We start from the raw sequence: 20402 nt of genomic DNA, 5'->3' as shown, positions 1-20402 counted from the left end.
ATTTTTAAAAAAATCTGGCCTGTCAAGAAGCAATACTGGAATTAATTAAAGTTTACTGGTAGGCACAGAATGATGTGTTTAGTGGATTGTCAAAGTTAGAATTTTTTAAATCTGAGCTAAAGGGAGATGTTACAACTTCTAAGAAAGCAAAGAGGAATAAGGTACCAGGATGTGCAACCAGAAACAAGTCAAGTATAGCAAATGTAGTAATAAGAAAAATCTGTGGAACTGTGAGAAAACAGAACAAAAGCTGTCAGCACTGGTGTACAGGGAAGAGTGACAGAGAAGGAAGATAGAAAACTTTATTGGGCTAAAGAGTGACTTTTGGCATTTAAGCTGAAAGTGCATTGCTGCCTCACAGTGCTTTGTTCTCCAGTTCAGATCTCCAATGAAGTGCTTTTTCTGTAGTGTGTACATGTCCTACATGTGTCTGTACAGATTTATGCTGGATGCTCTCCCCTTTTTCACCTGCACCCCAAATACATGCCATAGACGAACTGATGTTTCTACAAACTGTCCATTGGTATGCATTGTGTGAGTGAGTGAGTGAGTGAGTGAGTGAGTGAGTGAGTGAGTGAGTGAGTGAGTGAGTGAGTGAGTGAGTGAGTGAGTGTTTGTGTGTGTAAATACATGCCATAGATGAACTGATGTTTCTACAAACTGTCCATTGGTATGCATTCTGTGTGTGAGTGAGTGAGTGAGTGAGTGAGTGAGTGAGTGAGTGAGTGAGTGAGTGAGTGAGTGAGTGAGTGAGTGAGTGAGTGAGTGAGTGTTCCAGTGGAAGACTATTATAGAATCTTGGATTAATTACCTACCCTAGACCCAGTGAATGCCAGGATAGGCCCCAGCTTCCCCACAATCCTAAAAGTGCACAAAGCAGGTGGTCACAGAAAGAAGGAATCTTAACAAAACTAAATATGTCCTTTGCTTTGCTAACGCTGGAATTAAAGACTGTAAATCTTTTTCTGGGAACAGATATTCCATGCACCATACCCTCAAAAATCCATTAGGAATTACAATTTTTTGGACAAAATTCAGTTATCCAAGTTGACAGAGGAAGAAAGTAAGAATAGCAGTGGAAATGAAAGTAGCTATAAAAGCACTTAAGTTCATAGGTTAACTGCCCATGTGGGCCATTTTAAGCCTCTCTATCTAATTTGAGAATCAAACCATGTACCTTCTGTCTGTGAGGCAAAATCTTAACCATTATGCCAGCCTCATGGATGGTTTAACATCAGATTTTATATGGCCTTTAGGAAAAGAGTTAATTTAAATACTAATGCAGTTTTTTCCACAAGAATACATGGATGAAGGTATATTCTGTCACTTCTCAACAATGGTTAATATCATCTTTTTCTTTTTTTTTCAAAGAAGAACAGCAGAATGCTTTGTCAGTATATTTCGACTTATTTCTCTGTTGGTTTTGGAAACAAGAATCATTAGTATTGTTTTAGTAAAGAGAACTTTCCTAATACTTGTGACCGCTATATTATGGTTTTGTGATAGACACGAAAGTAGCATAAATTTTATAAACTTAATGCTTAAACTGTTGAAATTAGCCAGTATGTAGGAAAGCCTACAAGTGGCGGTGTATGTCAGTTTTCAGAAAACCTTTAGTTCACTGTATTTGCATTTTTTATGGAGGATGCTTACAAGATATACAGTCTTAAACCTTTAAAGGATGCAAAGTGCAATGACGTGTTTATGTTTGTGATAACATCACTGCTTGTTCTTTTAAACAATTCTATATGACATGAAAAGAAAGCAAATGATTATTTGAATAAGGATGAAACAGAAGAGGAAGACATACAGTATGTCACAGGTATTCAGAACTTGTTTTAGATACACTAGAAGCTACGTAATAATTCTACAGTATCAAAGAAGAAGAAAGAGAAGAATCATTCCAGGGCTAGCATAAGATCCAGGACCTGTTTCAGAAAATATGGATGTAACAACATAAAGTCTAACAAATGTGCTTCAGTAAAGAGACGAAAAGAAGCAGAGCATCCTACAGACAGCTTACAGAGGTAATGCAACCTTTATTGTTAATCAGCTAAAAGATCTAATGTCAGGTATTATCATATACTGTAAAGTATTGTGTCTGTGCCATTTGGTCCACGTCATGACTGAAAATGATCCTTAGGAAAGTCATTTGTCCCAACCAATAAACACAAAACAAATAAAGTAAATTATAGGACTAGTAAAGGTCAACTCATCTGTTGGGTGTGGATAAGAAAGCAGTGAGTACATCACTATGAGGAAAGGTAAGGATAATGGTTTGTATAGCAACTATAGGAGAAGCCTATGAAGGCTAGGGTTTAGTGATAAGGATATTTGGTAAATGAGGATACAAGGCCCCAGGTAGGCTAGGGTTTAGTGATGAGGATCTTTGTTAAATGAGGATAAGAGGCCCCAGGAAGGCTAGGGTTTAGTGATGAGGATCGTTGGTAAATGAGAATATGAGGCCCCAGGAAGGCTAGGGTTTAGTGATGAGGATCTTTGGTAAATGAGGATAAGAGGCCCCATGAGGGCTAGGGTTTAGTGATTAGGATGTTTGGTAAATGAGGATAAGAGGCCCCATGAGGGCTAGGGTTTAGTGATGAGGATCTTTGGTAAATGTGGATAAGAGGCCCCAGGAAGGCTAGGGTTTAGTGATGAGGATCTTTGGTAAATGAGGATAAGAGGCCCCAGGAAGGCTAGGGTTTACTGATGAGAATCTTTGGTAAATGAGGATAAGAGGCCCCCAGGAAGGCTAGGGTTTAATGATGACGATCTTTGGTAAATGAGGATAAGAGTCCCCTGGAAGGCTAGGGTTTTGTGATGAGGATCTTTGGTAAATGAGGATAAGAGGCCCCAGGAGGGCTGGGGTTTAGTAATGAGGATCTTTGGCAAATGACGATTAGAGTCCTCAGGAAGGCTAGGGTTTAGAGATGAGAATCTTTGTTAAATGAGGATAAGAGGCCACAGGAAGGGTAGGGTTTAGTGATTAGAATCTTTGTTAAATGAGGATAAAAGGCCACAGGAAGTCTAGGGTGTAGTGATGAGGATTTTTGGTAAATGAGGATAAGAGGCCCCAGGAAGGCTAGGGTTTAGTGATTAGAATCTTTGGTAAATGAGGATAAGAGGCCCTGGGAGGGCTATGATTTATTGATGAGGCTCTTTGGTAAATGAGGATAATGACCCCAGGAAGGCTAGGGTTTAGTGATGAGGATCTTTGGTAAATGAGGATGAGGCCCCAGGAAGGCTAGGGTTTAGTGATTAGAATCTTTGGTAAATGAGGAAAAGAGGCCCTGGGAGGGCTAGTGTTTAGTGATGAGGATCTTTGGTAAATGAGGATAATGACCCCAGGAAGGCTAGGATTTAGTGATGAGGATCTTTGGTAAATGAGAATAAGAGGCCCCAGGAAGGCTAGGGTTTATTGATAAGGATCTTTTGTAAATGAGGAATAGGACTCCAGGAAGGCTAGGGTTTATTGATGAGGCTCTTTGGTAAATGAGGATAAGGACCCTAGGAAAGCTAGGGTTTATTGATGAGGCTCTTTGGTAAATGAGGATAAGGACCCTAGGAAAGCTAGGGTTTAGTGATGAGGATCTTTGGTAAATGAGGATAAGAGGCCTCAGGAAGGCTAGGGTTTAGTGATGAGGATCCTTGGTAAATGAGGATAAGAGGCCCCAGGAGGGCTAGGGTTTAGTGATGAGGATCTTTGGTAAATGAGGATACGAGGCACATCTCACTGTGGGAGATGGTGCGTCAAAAGCTGTGTAACTAGCCTGGACTGTGGATGTGAATGAGATAAGTGGAAGGAAGAGATTTCCATTATGGATAGGGCAATACACAGAAGAAATAACATTATCTTTACAACCTTTGTATTTGACCATGCAATACGAGCCCCAGCTGTGATGTATGGCCAAGGGTTTCTTAATATGGGAAATTGTTGTAGTTCAGTAAGCAAAACATGCATAAAAAGTAAATATTACCTTCATTAGCATGTGTGAAATAATTGACATAATGTGTGAAATTATAGTTTTCAAATGTCTGTGGTCTGGAATGTAGTTGTGTCAACTTTTATGGCTTAATATCAAAACATTCAGTAGAGTATATTACATAAATCTGATACTATATCTAACATTAAACTTAGACTTAACTCTTAACATAAACATAAACATTAAATCTAATACCCAACCCAGATCCCATCTGTAACCTTAAAGTCACAGAACCACATAACTTCTGCAAGTAATGCAATCAAATAAATACCTGAGTGTTTTTTAAGTAGTCAGTGTGACATTTGGCCAACCATAATAAAATTCATCTAGACAGTCTAGATATCACACTTTTGGTAGACTAGTCATTGAATAAATGTCAAGCTTCTCTCTGTATATTTATAGGTACTGCATTTAATTTGGCTTGTTTTTTAAACAATCTGGCGTAGTCTGTGTTATGTCTATATTATGACATTTTATGCTAAGGATTTAGACAAAAATAATTTATTTTATGTTGTCTCTGTGCCTTCTTTTTTCTAAATTGTCTCAAAGTTCTTTATTAAAAAACAAAAATAATTAAAACCCAACAGTTAATATAGGAGGAGGTGAGATAAAATGATGATGTATAAGCAATCTGCAGGAAAGTCTCCAGGAATGGAGATGGTATTGTGGTTGAAGTTTGGAAGCTAGAAGGGAAGAGAGTGATAAAGATATGTTAGATTTTGTTTAGCAGTATTTGATAGTGAATCATGAAGTGCAGTGGATTAGCAAGGAGGAAGTAAGGACAGCTATGAAGAGGATGAAGAACGGAAAGGCCGTTGGTCCAGATGACATACCTGTGGAAGCATGGAGGTGTTTAGGTGAAATGGCAGTGGAGTTTTTAACTAGATTGTTTAATGAAATCTTGGAAAGTGAGAGGATGCCTGAGGAATGGAGAAAAAGTGTTTTGGTACCTATCTTTAAGAATAAGGGTGATGTGCAGAGCTGTAGTAACTACAGAGGGATTAAATTGATCAGTCACAGCATGAAGTTATGAAAAAGAGTAGTGGAAGCTAGGTTAAGAAGGGAGGTGATGATTAGTGATCAGCAGTATGGTTTCATGCCAGGAAAGAGCACTACAGATGTGATGTTTGCTCTTAGAGTGTTGATGGAGAAGTACAGAGAAGGTCAGAAGAAGTTGCATTGTGTCTTTGTGGATTTAGAGAAAGCATATGACAGGGTGCCTAGAGAGGAGTTATGGTATTGTATGAGGAAGTCGGGAGTGTCAGAGAAGTATGTAAGAGTGGTACAGGATATGTACAAGGGCAGTGTGACAGTGGTGAGGTCTGCGGTGGGAGTAACGGATGCGTTTAAGGTGGAGGCAGGATTACATCAAGGATCAGCTCTGAGCCCTTTCTTATTTGCAATGGTGATGGACAGGTTGACAGACGAGATCAGACAGGAGTCTCCATGGACTATGATGTTTGCAGATGACATTGTGATCTGTAGTGAGAGTAGGGAACAGGTGGAGGAGACCCTGGAGAGGTGGAGATATGCTCTAGAGAGAAGAGGAATGAAGGTCAGCAGGACTAAGACAGAATATATGTGTGTGAATGAGGGGGAGGATAGAGGAATGGTGAGGATGCAGGGAGTAGAGGTGGTGAAGGTGAATGAGTTTAAGTACTTGGGATCAACAGTTCAGAGTAATGGTGAGTGTGGAAGAGAGGTGAAGAAGAGAGTACAGGCAGGATGGAGTGGGTGGAGAAGAGTGTCAGGAGTGATTTGTGACAGACGAGTACCAGTAAGAGTGAAAGGGAAGGTCTACAAGAGGGTAGTGAGACCAGCTATGTTATACTGGTTGGAGACAGTGGCATTGACAAAAAGGCAGGAGTCAGAGCTTGACGTGGCAGAGTTGAAGATGTTAAGATTTGCACTGGGTGTGATGAGGATGGACAGGATTAGGAATAAGTATATTAGAGGGTCAGCCCAGGTTGGAAGGTTTGCAGACAAAGCCAGAGAGGCAAGATTATGTTGGTTTGGAAATGTGCTGAGGAGGGATGCAGAGTATATTGGGAAAAAGATGCTAAGGATGAAGCTGCCAGGTAACAGGAAAAGAGAAAGGCCTAAGATAAGGTTTATGGATATGGTGAGAGAGGACATGCAGGTGTTTGGTGTGACAGAGCAAGATGCAGAGGACAGGAGGAAATGGAAACAGTTGATCTGCTGTGGCGACCCCTAACAGGAGCAGCCGAAAGAAGACGTATTTTAAAAGGAGGGGAAGCACCAGCACAATGGAAATAAAGCTAGGGTGGCGGCAATACCTAAAGACGGTAAAGACCCATCTGATCCAACTTCATATAGACTTATTTCAATTTTAAACCAAGATTATCAAGTGTTTATAGCTATAATGGCTACAAGAATAGCAAAGGTGATGCTAAAAATTGATAGATAAGGATCAATGTCATTTTGTGGAGGGGAGGGAAATATTTGACAACATTAATAGAATAAGGATGATCCAGAGGGACGCACGGGTAAGGAATTACCATTGGGTGGGTCTTGATGCAGGAAAAACATTCAGCAGAGTAAACTGGAATTTTATGAGTAGGGCAATGTAAGCATTTGCATTTTCTGATACAATGTTGTCCTTCTTTCGGCTTTTCCTGGTTAGGGGTTGCCACAGCAGAACTCCGGTCCGCTAATGATTAGCAGTAGATTTTTACGGTGCTGAGGTGCTAGCTCGACGCCCAACCTTCAATGAAGGCACATCCATTCTACACATGTCTTTCGAACGCCACTCGACCGCGAGGAGGACATACAGACTCCACACAGACGGTGCTCCAGCCGAGAATCGAACGGGAGAACCTCTTGCTGTGAGGCGACAATGCTACCGCTGAACCACCGCAGGTTATTTTCTGATACAATAATAAGGCTAATTAGAAGGATATGAAGGAGTCCTCTCTCATAAGTTGTGTCTGAACAGAGGAACCAGGCAGGGGTTTCCTCTTTCCCCATATTATTTACATTATATTTAGAGTCACTGGCAAAGAAAATAAGGCATTCAGAAATTCAAAAATGTAATTCATATGGTGTTCAAAAAAAGGTGGCTTTATTTGCAGATGGTATTATTTTGTACTTGATGGAACCAGAAAATGGCATCTCAGGGTTATGGAATATTCTGAGACAGTTCCTGTTTTTTTTTTTCATGACATAAAATTAATGAAGATAAAACAAAGGCTACAGCTATAAACTGTAAATACATACACCATTGCTTTTGCTCTCTCTTTGCAAGTCAGGAAGCATGAACTTCCTGAGTATGGCTTAAATCACAAATTAGCTGTAGTCGTTCAGAAATCCTGTGCCCTGACAGGGCTTAATTGTCAGGTGGTTACATTTTCAAATCCTCCTGATATTTCTGTTCACAACAAGGTTATAAAATTCCATCTGGGCCATCACTGTTGTCGCATTTGAACAGTAACCTGTACTGTTGATTTTTAACAGGCTATGAACCTTTGACAGGGTCTGATAGATAGTTTGTTTACATACCACAGTTTTACATCTCATTGCAATGATATCAAAAGCCCGAGAATTATATCTACCTGCTAAAATGGAAAGGAAAATAAGTATGTTGTATAAAATTTTGATTTACATATGCAGTTACACTTCATCTTTGCTTTTGTTTCTGTTGTTTTTCCAAAAAAAAAAAAAAAAAAATAGCTTAGTGCTTTTTTCAAAGATAAGCTTGCGAGTTATGCAACAGCTTTGAAAGCCTGGAACATGCATATTTTATATGCTTATCAGCAAAGATATGCTCAAGCGCATCTGGGCCATGTAATCAGTAAATTTCTGCAAAAATACACTTGAATGGCATTACTTCTGTTGCTTGGCTATATGGCTCTCTTTTTGTCTGTTTTACTAGCTCAGGTAAAAGCACATCCAAGGTTAGGAACTTAGGATCTCCAGGAGTAAAAGTGTCGATATACTCTAAGGGCATTTCACCAGAGCCCCACAGCAGCCTGTCCTCACCATTTGGATGTAGAGCAGCCTTTACTCTTATCAGCTGCCAATGTTTTCTAATGAAGTGGGCTGAAAACTGTTCTCCTGAGTAAATGCAAAAACTGCAACATCACCACCCACCACCCTTCTTATTGGTATCATTCACAAAAGCCCCATTAACCCTTAACTAAAACCTGACCTTACTAGCATGTAAAAATACTAACGTGAAGCATATACTAGTTAGCAGAAAACAATAAAGTGAAAATTAAGGAGATGTCAAAATCTGCTGTCAAGATTCTTCTAGCATCGTTAAGTTTTATCTGTTAAGGCTCAGTTTTAACTTATGTTTTGCAAACCTAGCCTAATAGCAAAAACTATTATACTTCTGAACTTCTCAAATAACATATATACTATAAAAGCTCTCCCACACTGCCCTTAATTATATATTCTAATTCCACAGTGACACACAGCCATGGAGAAAAAGAGAAAACACCATACACTATGAATCAGCAGTGCCAGCTCTGCTGGACTGCAGCATCCCAGCTGTGTGAAGAAAAAGAAAAGACACAACTTGTAAAATAAAATATTTTTCAAATTAAAAAAACTGGCTGACTTGCTATAAAAACGAGTCCGACTGACTCGCAAAGTCCCGGAACTTGAACTGCGCATGCTTGTTGCTTGGCGGGTTCCAGGTTTTTTTTTTTTCTCTAAAGCTGCTGCCTTCTGGACTGTCTCAGACTGTTGTAAAGGCAGTCCAGACTATGGAGAGTTCTGCTCCAGTGTGTGATGCCCAGAAGTCTGTGCAGCAACCGCACAGTAAAGTGGAAGGGGGGGGTGGACTGCCACGTCCACAGTCATCTACATGACGTGAATAGCAAGATGACTACTGATTGGTTCTGGCTCTCTTTCTGAAAAAGAGAGCGAGAAACAATCAATATTAGCAGGCAGCGCAGGGCAAGACAGGTACTTTTGGTAACTCTTATAGCTACTGTATGGTACACGGGTACTAGTGCTGCCTAGCCTAAGCCTATTGCTAATTTATTATCATCTAATCTAATCTACTCTATCTGACTTTCTTTGGGTGCTTGCTTACAATGGAAAGGAAAGATTCTGGATTACCGAGTCCTTGACTAGCAGCCAGCTACTTAAAAAAAAAGCCTTTACTCGTGACGGTTGGAAACAGCCCCAGACAGTCTCAAACTCAATCACTCATTCATTGTTTTGAGGTACGTTAAGTGTGTCGCATCATGTAAAGTCCCATAAAAACAAGAAACCAAGTGATTATGTTTTTGAATTTAGGTTCATAGGTAGGCACTAGGCTATTGGCCCTAGGGCATAACCAAGCCTAGCCAAAAAACTTTTTGCTTCTGCTTCCCTCCCAAGTAGTTTAGTTTCCTGCACCCCTGTCTAGCAGGGCCACCAAAGTGATTCCTCGGGTGAAATTCCTGTTTCCCATCCACTCAAGATTCCTCTTGAAGAGCGCTAATGAGCAGCTCTGCCTCACATTTATGGGGACCTTATTCCAGAGCAAGGGAAGTCTCTGGGACACAAATCTGTCCCTCCAACAAGTCCTGTTTATTGTAGATGTCAGGTTTACGTCCCTTGTGTGAGTAGCTCTGGTGGATTGGGTTTTCTTTAGGTGGAGCAGTTCTAGCAATTCGGGGTTTGACATAGCCTTGTATGTCAGGCAGAGATCACCTCTGAGTAGCCGGTACATGACCGAGTACAGTCTGAGTTATTTTAGCCTCATGGCATAGGGCAACTGTTTGAGGCCCTTTATCCTCTTTTTGAGGCCTCTCCGGTTGTTGCAGATGTCTTGTTAGGTACATCCCAAATGGGGCATTATATTCAATAACGGGTCTAATGAGTGATGAGTAGAGGGGGACAATAACATCCTTATTCCTGGATGCAAACCCTTTTGTGATAAGGTGGGCCATGTCGAAGGATTTTCTAACCACTTTAGCAATATGGTTGTCAAAGGAGAGGTTACTATCCACCTGAGTCTCTAGGTCTATTATCACACTCTCCATGGTAAGTGGGCTACCACCTATGTTGTAATTCATAGGTACTTGTTTTTTCCCAAAGGGGATGACGATGCACTTTTTGGCATTTAGCTTGAGGCCGTGGTTTTGGCACCACGTATCTGTATCCATAAGATCCTTTTGAAGGATATCTACGCCAGTAGGGGTCTCAATTATGGCACCCAGTTTGCAGTCATCTGCGAACTTTGTTAGCCCTAGTCCCTCCATGTTTGCTTGTACCTCCGAGAAGTAGATACCAAACAGGAGGGGTCCCAGGACTGAGCCCTGTGGTACACCACTAGTCACAGGTTTGGAGTCAGATTTAGCGTTTCCTATTCTCACTGAATGTGTTCTATCCGTGAGCCAGTTAGCAACCCATCTTGTAACATAAGGGTTTATATTTAGGTTGGTGAGTTTGTCAATAATTCCCGAGTTGGGAATGGTATCGAAGGCCTTTGCAAGATCAAGGTATGCTGTGTGAACCACTTTTCCCTCATCTATTGCTTTAGTGACCATTTTGAAAAAGTCAAGCAGATTTAGGAGACAAGACCTTCCCTTTACAAATCCAAACTGGGTGGGGTCAAGGGCTTGTAGGTTTCCAATGTCTTTGTTTATGAGTTCCATGATGATGCGCTCCATGACCTTGCAGACGAGACTTGTCAGGCTGATGGGGTGGTAATTCCCGGGGTCAGTGGTTTCACCTCCTTTGTGGAGTGGTATAACTGTTGCCATGCGCCACTCTGTGGACACATAGCCTGAGGTGAGGCTGTGGTTAAACATGGTATTAAGGTGAGGGATTAATTCATTTTGGAGTTCATGTAGTACGCAGCCTGGGATCCTCTCTTGTCCCATGGATGCTGTGTTTCTTGCCTTGGAAAGTGCTATTTTCACCTGAGTGTCTGTGATTTTAGGGGCAGTACAATCTTATGGTATGGAAATGGGCCCTTTGGGGGGTAAGGGTGGGGTGAAGTTTGCACTGAACCTATCTGCCAGTATATTGGTGATGTCAGTTGGTTCCGTGAATTTTGAACCCGTTTGCTGTAGCTCAGAGCAGATCTGCAAGTTGTTATTTAGGTTTTTGACATAGCTAAAAAATGCTTTATGATTGTCTTTGGTGTCTGTTGTGATTTTTCTTTCAAAGCTCACCTTAGAGGTTTTTATGAGGGTTCTTAGCTTTTTGCTAAGGTTGGTCAGAGTGCCCCTCCATTCCTGGGTTTTTAATCTTTTTTGCAATAATTTCTTCCTTTTATTATAGACCTTATTTATGGTTGGGGTCCACCAGACTGGTTTCCTCTTTTTGGAGGAGTGGGTCTTGGTCTTGTTTGGGATAGCACGGTCTATGCACTCATGTAGGTACTTTTAGAATGCTTTTGTGTAGGATATAGCTATTGCCTTTCTGCTGGGGAGTAGCAAAGTTTAACACCTCTGTCTTGAGTAGCATAAAGTTTGCCTTGGAGACGTTTTTCACCATGGTTTCTTTTGGGGCGGGGGTTGAGGGTGGTATGTGGATATCTAGGGTGATGAGTTTATAATCTGATCTGACCAATGAGGAATTTACCACAGGTGTGGAGCATTTGTCCCTCATGTTGGTGATGACCAAGTCTAGTATATTTTTACCTCTTGTGGGGGTGTTAATAAGGTTGTCCAGAGCATTTGAGTTAATGTACTCCAGGAAGCACTGAGCCAAGGTATTAGTACTTCTGTAGTTTTCCCAGTTGATGTTTGGGTAGTTGAAATCACCCAGTATGAGGGTGTTCAGTTGGACTCTCATGTTTTCCAGTACCTTGAGGAAAGAACAGTGCGTGTCATGGGGCTGGGAAGGTGATCTGTAGCAAGCTAAAATCTAGATTTCAGTTTCGCCCATTGTCAGTTGTACTTGGATGATTTCCAAGGCATCATACTTTGCAACCAGTCTGGAGGTGTGGTTATCCTTGATGAACATGGATACGTCTCCTCCCTTTGTATTTCAGTTCGGGTTTTGCAGCTGAAATGTGTGGTATGAATTGTAGCCTGGAATTGCTGGGGTGCTCCCTTGAGCCTTGAACGAGGTCTCCATTACTGCACAAATATCGATGTTCTCCATGTTGAGGAGTGCCTCGAGAGAGTGCATTTTGAGGTTTAAATTCCTAGCGTTCAGCAGCATGACCCTCAGTTTTTTGTCACTAGTACTTGTTATGGTGGTGGATTTGTTTTTTGAGCCTTGCCTAAAAAAGGCACTATTGGGGTGGCAAGAGCCTTTGCCAGTATCCTGAATCCCTGGGGTGCCAGGTGCAAGCCATCTCTGGTGAAGCATTGAGGCTTGTCGAGCATGTCATCCCAGGCAGACAGGTACTGGATCCCCTTTGAATGACACCAAAAACTTAGCCAATTGTTGAAATTTATCATTTTTTCCTTGTACTGAGGTATCATTCTTGGTGAACGTAAGATGCTACTCAGGGCTAGGGTCATACCAGCCTTGATTACATAATCAGAGAGCTCCTCTATGTCTCTTTTCATGTAGTCCAGGGAGGTACATCTCAGGTAATTCACACCAACATGGACAATGACAGAGTCGTATTTGTACTTGTTGCAGAGTGACCTGAGTGCATGGGTACTGTGGCGTGTTCTGGCACCCGACAAGCAACTGACAGTGACCGTCTCCTTGTCCAGCCTGGTGAAGGGGACATTGGTGTGCCTGACTATGGAGTTACCTATTACAAGTGTGTTTGGTAAGGTGTTTTGCCTTAAGGGCTGTGGTTGTGTGGCACACTGTTTTGGTGGCTATGTGATGATTGAGGTGTGTTGGTGGATGTAGGTAATTTGTGTTTCTGCTTTGGAGGTCTCTGTTGTTTCGGCAGAGTTTTATTTAGAGACTTTGAATATGTCTTTATGTATCTATGTATGGAGTTTGCAGTTGCATGTGTGGTGGGTCTATGTGTAGTAGGTATAGAGTGCTGAAGGTTGGTACCTTCTCCTCTTGACTGTCAATTCCAGTCATGACTGGAGAGAGCTTTGCCTCAAGTCTAGCTATGTAAGTGCATCTCTTGCAGATTTTGGTGCTGTGTGGTAGGAGGAGAGGGTTGTCTGTGTACATGAGGCAGTTGTGACATTGCCTCAGGATGCCCGAATTCATCAGGTGCACAGGAGAACACACTGGGCGCTGACTCTTGGACATGCCTGAATCGGTTAAGGAACTATTCTTATTTGCCTGGTAGGAGAGAGTAGTTAGACTGTTCCCTACAAACAACAGTTGGGGATCGTGTACAATAATTTATTAGTGCTTCTGTCTCTTATTGAGCCAAGTGCTAGTCAGAAAGCTCTGATTTCAGTGCTAAAATGGATGGACTGGCTAGTACCAAGGGAAAAACTGAAGAGCAGACTCTGTGGAGCCGGGGATAGTTTTACTCTAGCTAACCATCGCTGCACTATGCACAAAAAACACGCAAATGCATTTTTTATATCAGAAAGATTAAAGAGATAGAAATTAGCCCAAAGTGGCTAGTAAAACTACAGTTTCTGGGCAGAAACCACTCCTCCAAGGACAGGTAGGCTGTTCAGAGCTCCCCACTCTCACTGGTGAACAAAGAAACTTCCTTTTTGCCTAAGTAAGGTATGGCCAAACACAGAAGCTTAAACACAGTCCGGGTATCAGCAGGTATCTGAAACTGGACTTTTCTAGCTTAGTAAGGCAGGAAAATAGCAAGATTTTTTTTTGTTTTTTTTTCAAGAAAACAGTAGAAACAAATGCAAAAACACTTTTATAGTGCAGTAATGGCTGTCGCACTTGAGTGGGAAGCCAGTAACAGTTAAAAAGTACAATTTACAACACAAAACGACTATTTTAAAGTGCAGGCACAAATAAATGCAATTTCAGTGTAAAATGAGCATTCAGAGAAGCAATAAATGCAAGAAAACGAGCGTTTAGACGGATATAGCAATAAGCAACAAGAAAAAAACAAAAAATGATACTTAAACACTCCAAAGTTTCTCCTTTTGTCTCTCTGGTGTTGTAGGTCTCTGCAGGACACCTGGACAGGATCTGCTGAGCTTATACAAATACAAAAACCGCGCAAATGCGTTTTTTATATCAAAAAGATTAAAGAGATAGAAATTAGCTCAAAGTGGCCAATAAAACTACAGTTTCTGGGCAGAAACCACTCTTCCAAGGACAGGTAGGCTATTCAGAGCTCCCCACTCTCACTGGTGAACAAAGAAACTTCCTTTTTGCCCAAGTAAGGTATGGCCAAACACAGAAGCTTAAACACAGTCCAGGTATCAGCGGGTATCTGAAACTGGAATTTTCTAGCTTAGTAAAGTGGGAAAAAACAAGATTTTTTTTTTGTTTCTTTTCAAGAAAACAGTAGAAACAAATGCAAAACAACTTTTATAGTACAGTAATGGCTGTCACACCTGAGTGGGAAGCCAGTTACAGTTAAAAAAACTACAATTTACAACAAAAAACAAGTATTTTAAAGTGCAGGCACAAATAAATGCAATTTCAGTGTAAAAAGAGCGTTCAGAGAAGCAATAAATGCCAGAAAACTAAATTTTGCTTTTATAATCTGCAATTCTAAGACACTTTGAATCAAAATCCTTTAAATATTGACAACTCCAAGTCTTTAATTGATTAGCAGTGTCTTGGAATTGCTCATTGTTTTGTTTTGAATTTGGTTTGCGTCATTGCTTTGTCCATGTTTTTGTTATTACTTTGCCTGCGTTTCTGTTGTACCGAATGTCTTTGATTTGTCAGCCACTGTACTGCTTGCCATTTCATCTTATGTAATGTATTAATGGAAACTGCTAGCCTCTGTTCTGCTGTTTCCCCATTTCATTGTGGTATATTATTTATAGTTACAAGTAAGACAATAATCAAACTATTATGACATTTTTGTAATTAGATTTATCTGGATAGTTCCTGAGTTGTGGTCTGAATTTAGAATGCATTTTGCTTGTAGTCTTTGCTTTTTTTTAGATTCCCAGTTGAATTGTAAGAAATTAAGTTGTGTTTTTACTGCTGAATGTCTTGAGTATTAGTATGCATTACTAGTGAATATTAACATTAATTAACCCTGTAGTTTGTTTAAGAATTCAGTAAAATAGTGAGGGGAGAACAAAATCTGTGAGGCATGAACAAGTACCTTGCTGTATGCAGTAATAGCTGGATATCATATGAGCTAACAGACATTCAACTGCTCAAGTAATAGTACTTGGCAGAAATGTATATTTGTCATAAAAGGTCAATTTGTGTGTGGTTTGCCCCTTAATCTGAGGTACAGTAAACTTAGAAATGATTGCCCCCTGCATTACAGACCTACTGTACTTCAGTTTTATTTACTTTGATGTTTACAGAGTTTGTAACTACGATAGGGATAGCATGGGATCACCAGATAGTGACTGAGGTGCTGAGAGCTGACTGGAGACTGTTGGTAAGAATAATAACAGCTTCTTTACTATGCCAGTAGTTAAGGTGCATAGAAATAACACAGATAAGATGGACAGGGTGCGGTTATTATTTAAGCTGGGAGAACAAAACATAGCCTCAAGTTATGGTGCTGCTGTAAACAGAATCATATTTGAAAGTACACTTTGTGACTACCTACACCAGTGCATTAAAGTCATTAGAGAATGCATGAGTAGATGCTGAAATACGGTAATGGTTAATCCAGTGTTAACAGATGTTCCTGGCCACACAGAAGGATATGTCCTACAGGAATGGTAGAGCTGGAAGACAAATTTTGGCTAGAAATTATAAGAAAGGAATAAAAAGATGATGGATACAACCTGTGTGATCACTAATGTACAAAGTAATGTATTTAATGTGCCTTCAGTTAATATGATTTTTAGTATTCAGCAGTTTATTAGTTGCCAGTCAGAGTGGGTGATTTACATTGCATCTTGCTCTTGGGAAGCCTCAGACAAGACCAGAACACCGTATAAAGTTAGGGTCACCGAACATATTGCTGGCATGGTAGGACAGGATGGGACAGACTGGCACTTTATATAGACATCTAATTCAAACAAGGTTGATTTTAAGTCTTCTTTTTCTTTTCTGGACACAGATTTTCAGTGGGGTTTTTTTTGGTTTGAAAAGAAGTCATGCAAGTTGACTCTTGTGTATTTAGGCAGACATCTAGTGGCCAAAACAAAATGTATATAATGTCTTTTGAAGAAATGGAAATGGAATTTTATAGCAAAGAATTAAAGTATATTTTAGAACTGTTTTTTTTTTTTAACAGTAAGTAAAATTCTTTAAGTACAGTAATTAGATGTTTATATTTGAATAATTTTTAACAAGTTACTCAGCTTGTCAACCATATGAAAGATTACAGCTGGTCATTCTGATGCAGTAGATCTCTCTAGACAAGAACACTGCCTTTTTATGAGAGATATCTGCTTAATAAACAACATGAAATGAAACAGACCACTACATCTCCATTTATGCTGAAACCTTCACCCTCATCTCCATGACACATGGAGCTCCATATCAAACCATGGTTCATGTGGTATAAGGTGAACAGGGCATACACTGAGTGTGGCATGTAGATCCAGAAAGGAAAGTATAGCTGTCCAGACCACCTCTACTGGACACCAAAAGTTGTTGTTGTCTTTCGGCTTTTCCCGGTTAGGGGTCACCACAGCGGAACTCCGGTCCGCTAATGATTGGCAGTAGATTTTGACGAACGCCGAGGTGCCAGCTCAATGTTCAACCTTCAGCAAAGGCACGCTCATTTACACATGTCTTTTGAGCACCCACCCAACCGTGGGGAGGACATGCAGACTCCACACAGAAGGCACTCCCCGCACTCCAGCTGAGAATCGAACGGGAGAACCTCTTACTGTGAGGCAAGAACGCTACAGCTGCACCACCACGGCTTTGTAAAACTGATATAGTTCGTGCAGAAAAAATGGTGAGCATAATATCAGACTCTTTGCTATCCTTGATTTGTAGCCTGAATCATTACTTCACAATCATTTTTAAAGACAAAAACATTGCAGACTCGTTCACAGGTGCACAAAAAGTCATTGTGCTATGAAATGCTCAACAACAGCATCTGCTGACATAAGAATACATACTTATTCAGTTCATACCAACTTCTTTCTTCTGGTTTTGATTCTGAAGTTCTTTGAGTGCCTTATACAGAATGGCTGTATCAGTAACCATTTGAAAAGTCTTGACCCATATTAGTGAGTCTTGTAATGTGGAGACTGGCCAAAAAATCTGGATTTACACAGACTTAGTCTGAAATTTCCATTTCTCAGAATATTCCCTTTTTTCCAAGGTATACAGGATGTGTTGCTTTTTAGAAAGACATATATATTCCTTTATCTACATTTAGTGTGTGTGTGTGTGTGTGTGTATGTGTGTGTGTGTGTGTGTGTGTGTGTGTGTGTGTGTGTGTGTGTGTGTGTGTGTGTGTGTGTGTGTGTGTGTGTGTGTGTGCGTGTGTAGATTTTCGCATCACATTTTTGGTCTGCTTTTCATAAAATTGTGGTTGTCTGGCAACTTAGTGGCAAATCATTAAAGATTGAAGTCAGAAAATAATGACAGACATTTGAGTTTCAGATTTCATACACTTCAGAAAATTCATACTAATGCAAGACCTACTATTTTATTAACTTTCTAAGTTGGTAAGAGCAATATTTAAAAATTGTCCTTATTGGGCCTTTGTTCCACTTTTATTTATGGCTTTGTCCAGATTTTTTGCTCTAAGGTTGAGAGTATGACAAATGTGTCAGGGCCATCACCATCAGACAGAGACATTTCAAACTGTGACATACTTGTACCCCACTCCCCCATGTAGTGACTTTGGATGTGTCCAAGCAAGGCAATGAGCAGTTATGCAGTGTAAGTGTGCAGATATAGTATCCCCCATCCAAGGCAGACGCAATTACAGTGGCTTTTCATCTGTCCTTGATTTTGCAGAATGTTCTGGTTTTCCATGATATTTTATACTGTTGATTTATGCATCTTATTATTCAAAAAATGCATGTTATTGGCTGCATGTTGCTTTTATAAAGCTGAATATAAATTATAATTAGAACTGCAGTGCAAGGAGAAGTGGAGTGGTCTGAGTTGAGTGCTGCTTGTCTTTTTATGCTTGATTTTGACTGGCATTCCAGTAATGTATTTAAAAAGTAATTTATTTTTTCATGCCTCACAACCTCTTTGTTTCCATCGAGATATTAAGTAAGCTGTCATGTAGCCAATGCATTGAAATACTTTTTTTTTCTTTTCCACTTCATTTTGTCTTGATTAGACTCTCATAATGAAGGTTTGGCATCCAGGGCAGCATATTTAAATTCCCAGTTTTTATGGTTTTGAGCATAGCTCCACCCCTTTCTAGTTGGTCACACCCCTCCCCATTGACCCCACCCATTTAGCTGTCTCCTGCAGCCCCCCTTTGATTTGAAGTCACCAGCCACCACTGTGAATTAGTGCTGACACAAACACAAATATCTACAAATCGGGGGTTACAACCTGAAGATGGGCATTACCAATCCACACAAAACCTTCTAAAGTACTACTTTAACAAAAATGAGCCCCAGAATATCATCACTAGACTTTACAGTTTTCAGTGAAATCCGTATTTGATTTAGTCGAAAGTACTGTGTATTGAATATCACATTACCCTATGTATATATATATATATATATATATATATATATATATATATAAAAATGCTGAATCAATATATGTGTAGTGAATGAAATGTACTGTACCACATTTAGCAATAAATTCGTACTGTTAGGAGAACAGAATATGTTGGTAGCACCTATATCGACACTAACACATGCTTATTTATTTGAATGCATTAGCATAGCTGTATCTGCCAGTGAATGACTAAACTTGTTAGTGATGTAGCCCCCCCCCCCACACACACACACACACACACACACACACTACATATATATATATATATATATATATATATATATACCATTTGTTCACATCAGTGGTAATTCAAACCAGCTGGAACACCATTGTTATCCTTGCTGTTTTGTCTCAGGATTATTGGAATGGGACCGATTTAACTTTCTGTCTCAGAATATCATAGGATCTCCAGAGCTTCTTATCAGCTACCTGCTGACATAGCAAAGAACAACAAATATAACAGCTTCATTAATTAGATGAGGTCCTACTACTTCAGCATAATGGAAGACACACAGTGAGCTAGCAAGTGTTTTTTTACATCTGTGAAGAGAATGTCATGCCATTAAACATGCTTTCAAAGCCATACCTAATAACCTGCAGACATTGACAATAGGTATAGAAGCCTCTGAAAAGTAGATACAACCAGACAAAAATCTGTATATCTATCTAGTGTTGCTCATCTTGTGTATCTAAATAAGACGATAAGGCTTTGGTGTTCATTTATGTAGTTTATTACACACAAGCATATCAGGATGGAGGACTGGAACATTAAAGTTAAACTAACTGACTGACTGCGACATACATACATGTTTGCATGTTTTCACTCTGGTTGCTCACTCAAAATGGCACTCTTGCTTGCACGTGCTCAGTACCTATATGCACATGCCCACTGACTGGAATCCTTCTTAAAGGTAGATCACACACTCTATCTGAATCCTCCCTCTTGACTAATCTGTCTTGACTTGCAATGACAATTGAATAGGCATGCAAATTATACAGACAATAACAAACAATAACAATCATATCCAGGTTGCCGTGTATCTAGGATTAGGTCTTGAGATATGACCAGACCTCGTAATGTAATAGTTAGAACTGGGTTTAGCAACAGGGACAGTCACTGGGGAATGCTCTACTTCGGGATTTTAGGGGATACTTTCAGGAACAGGAACAGATGAAATATTCTCTGAAACAGGAACATTGGACAAATCACTCTGAGAATTAGAGTCTCCACTACAGGCAAGATGCTGTAACAGTGGCTTGGAAACGAGTAATGTTTCCGATTCGGCCTAAATTCATTCCCTTTCAATTCCATGATGTACAATCTCAGTTCTTCACACAAATGTTTTACAAGTCCAATTCGATCAAATCCTTTTTTTCTGACTACATCCTCACTGTCTCTCCTTTTAATGGGTTCAAAGGCTTGCTGGTTTTGTCATAGTAGGACTTTTGGGACAAATGCTTTTTTAGAAGTTGAGCTTTTACTGCTTTGTTATTTTTCAGCACTTGGAACCAGCAAATTCTTACAGATTGGTAATGTGGTTCTGGTTTGTCTTGACATAAGCCTTTGGGCAGGTGAACCAAGTAAATTATCATGAGGGATGTTTCTGAGATTAAGCAAGTTTGGAAAAACATGAGTATTGTCTCATTTGGATCCCTCTAACAGCTGTTTTGCACTTTGAATTGGACATTCAGCCAAACCATTTGACTGTGGGTATTCAGGACTACTAGTAACATAAACAAAGTCCCATGTTTCAGCAAATCTTTTGAACTGCTGACTTGTAAACTGTGCATCATTGT

This window comes from Protopterus annectens, chromosome 1.part0, assembly GCF_019279795.1.
Source record: "Protopterus annectens isolate FY-2018-M chromosome 1.part0, PAN1.0, whole genome shotgun sequence".
Classification (NCBI taxonomy): Eukaryota; Metazoa; Chordata; order Ceratodontiformes; family Protopteridae; genus Protopterus; species Protopterus annectens.
Note: the sequence above shows the minus strand (reverse complement) of the source record.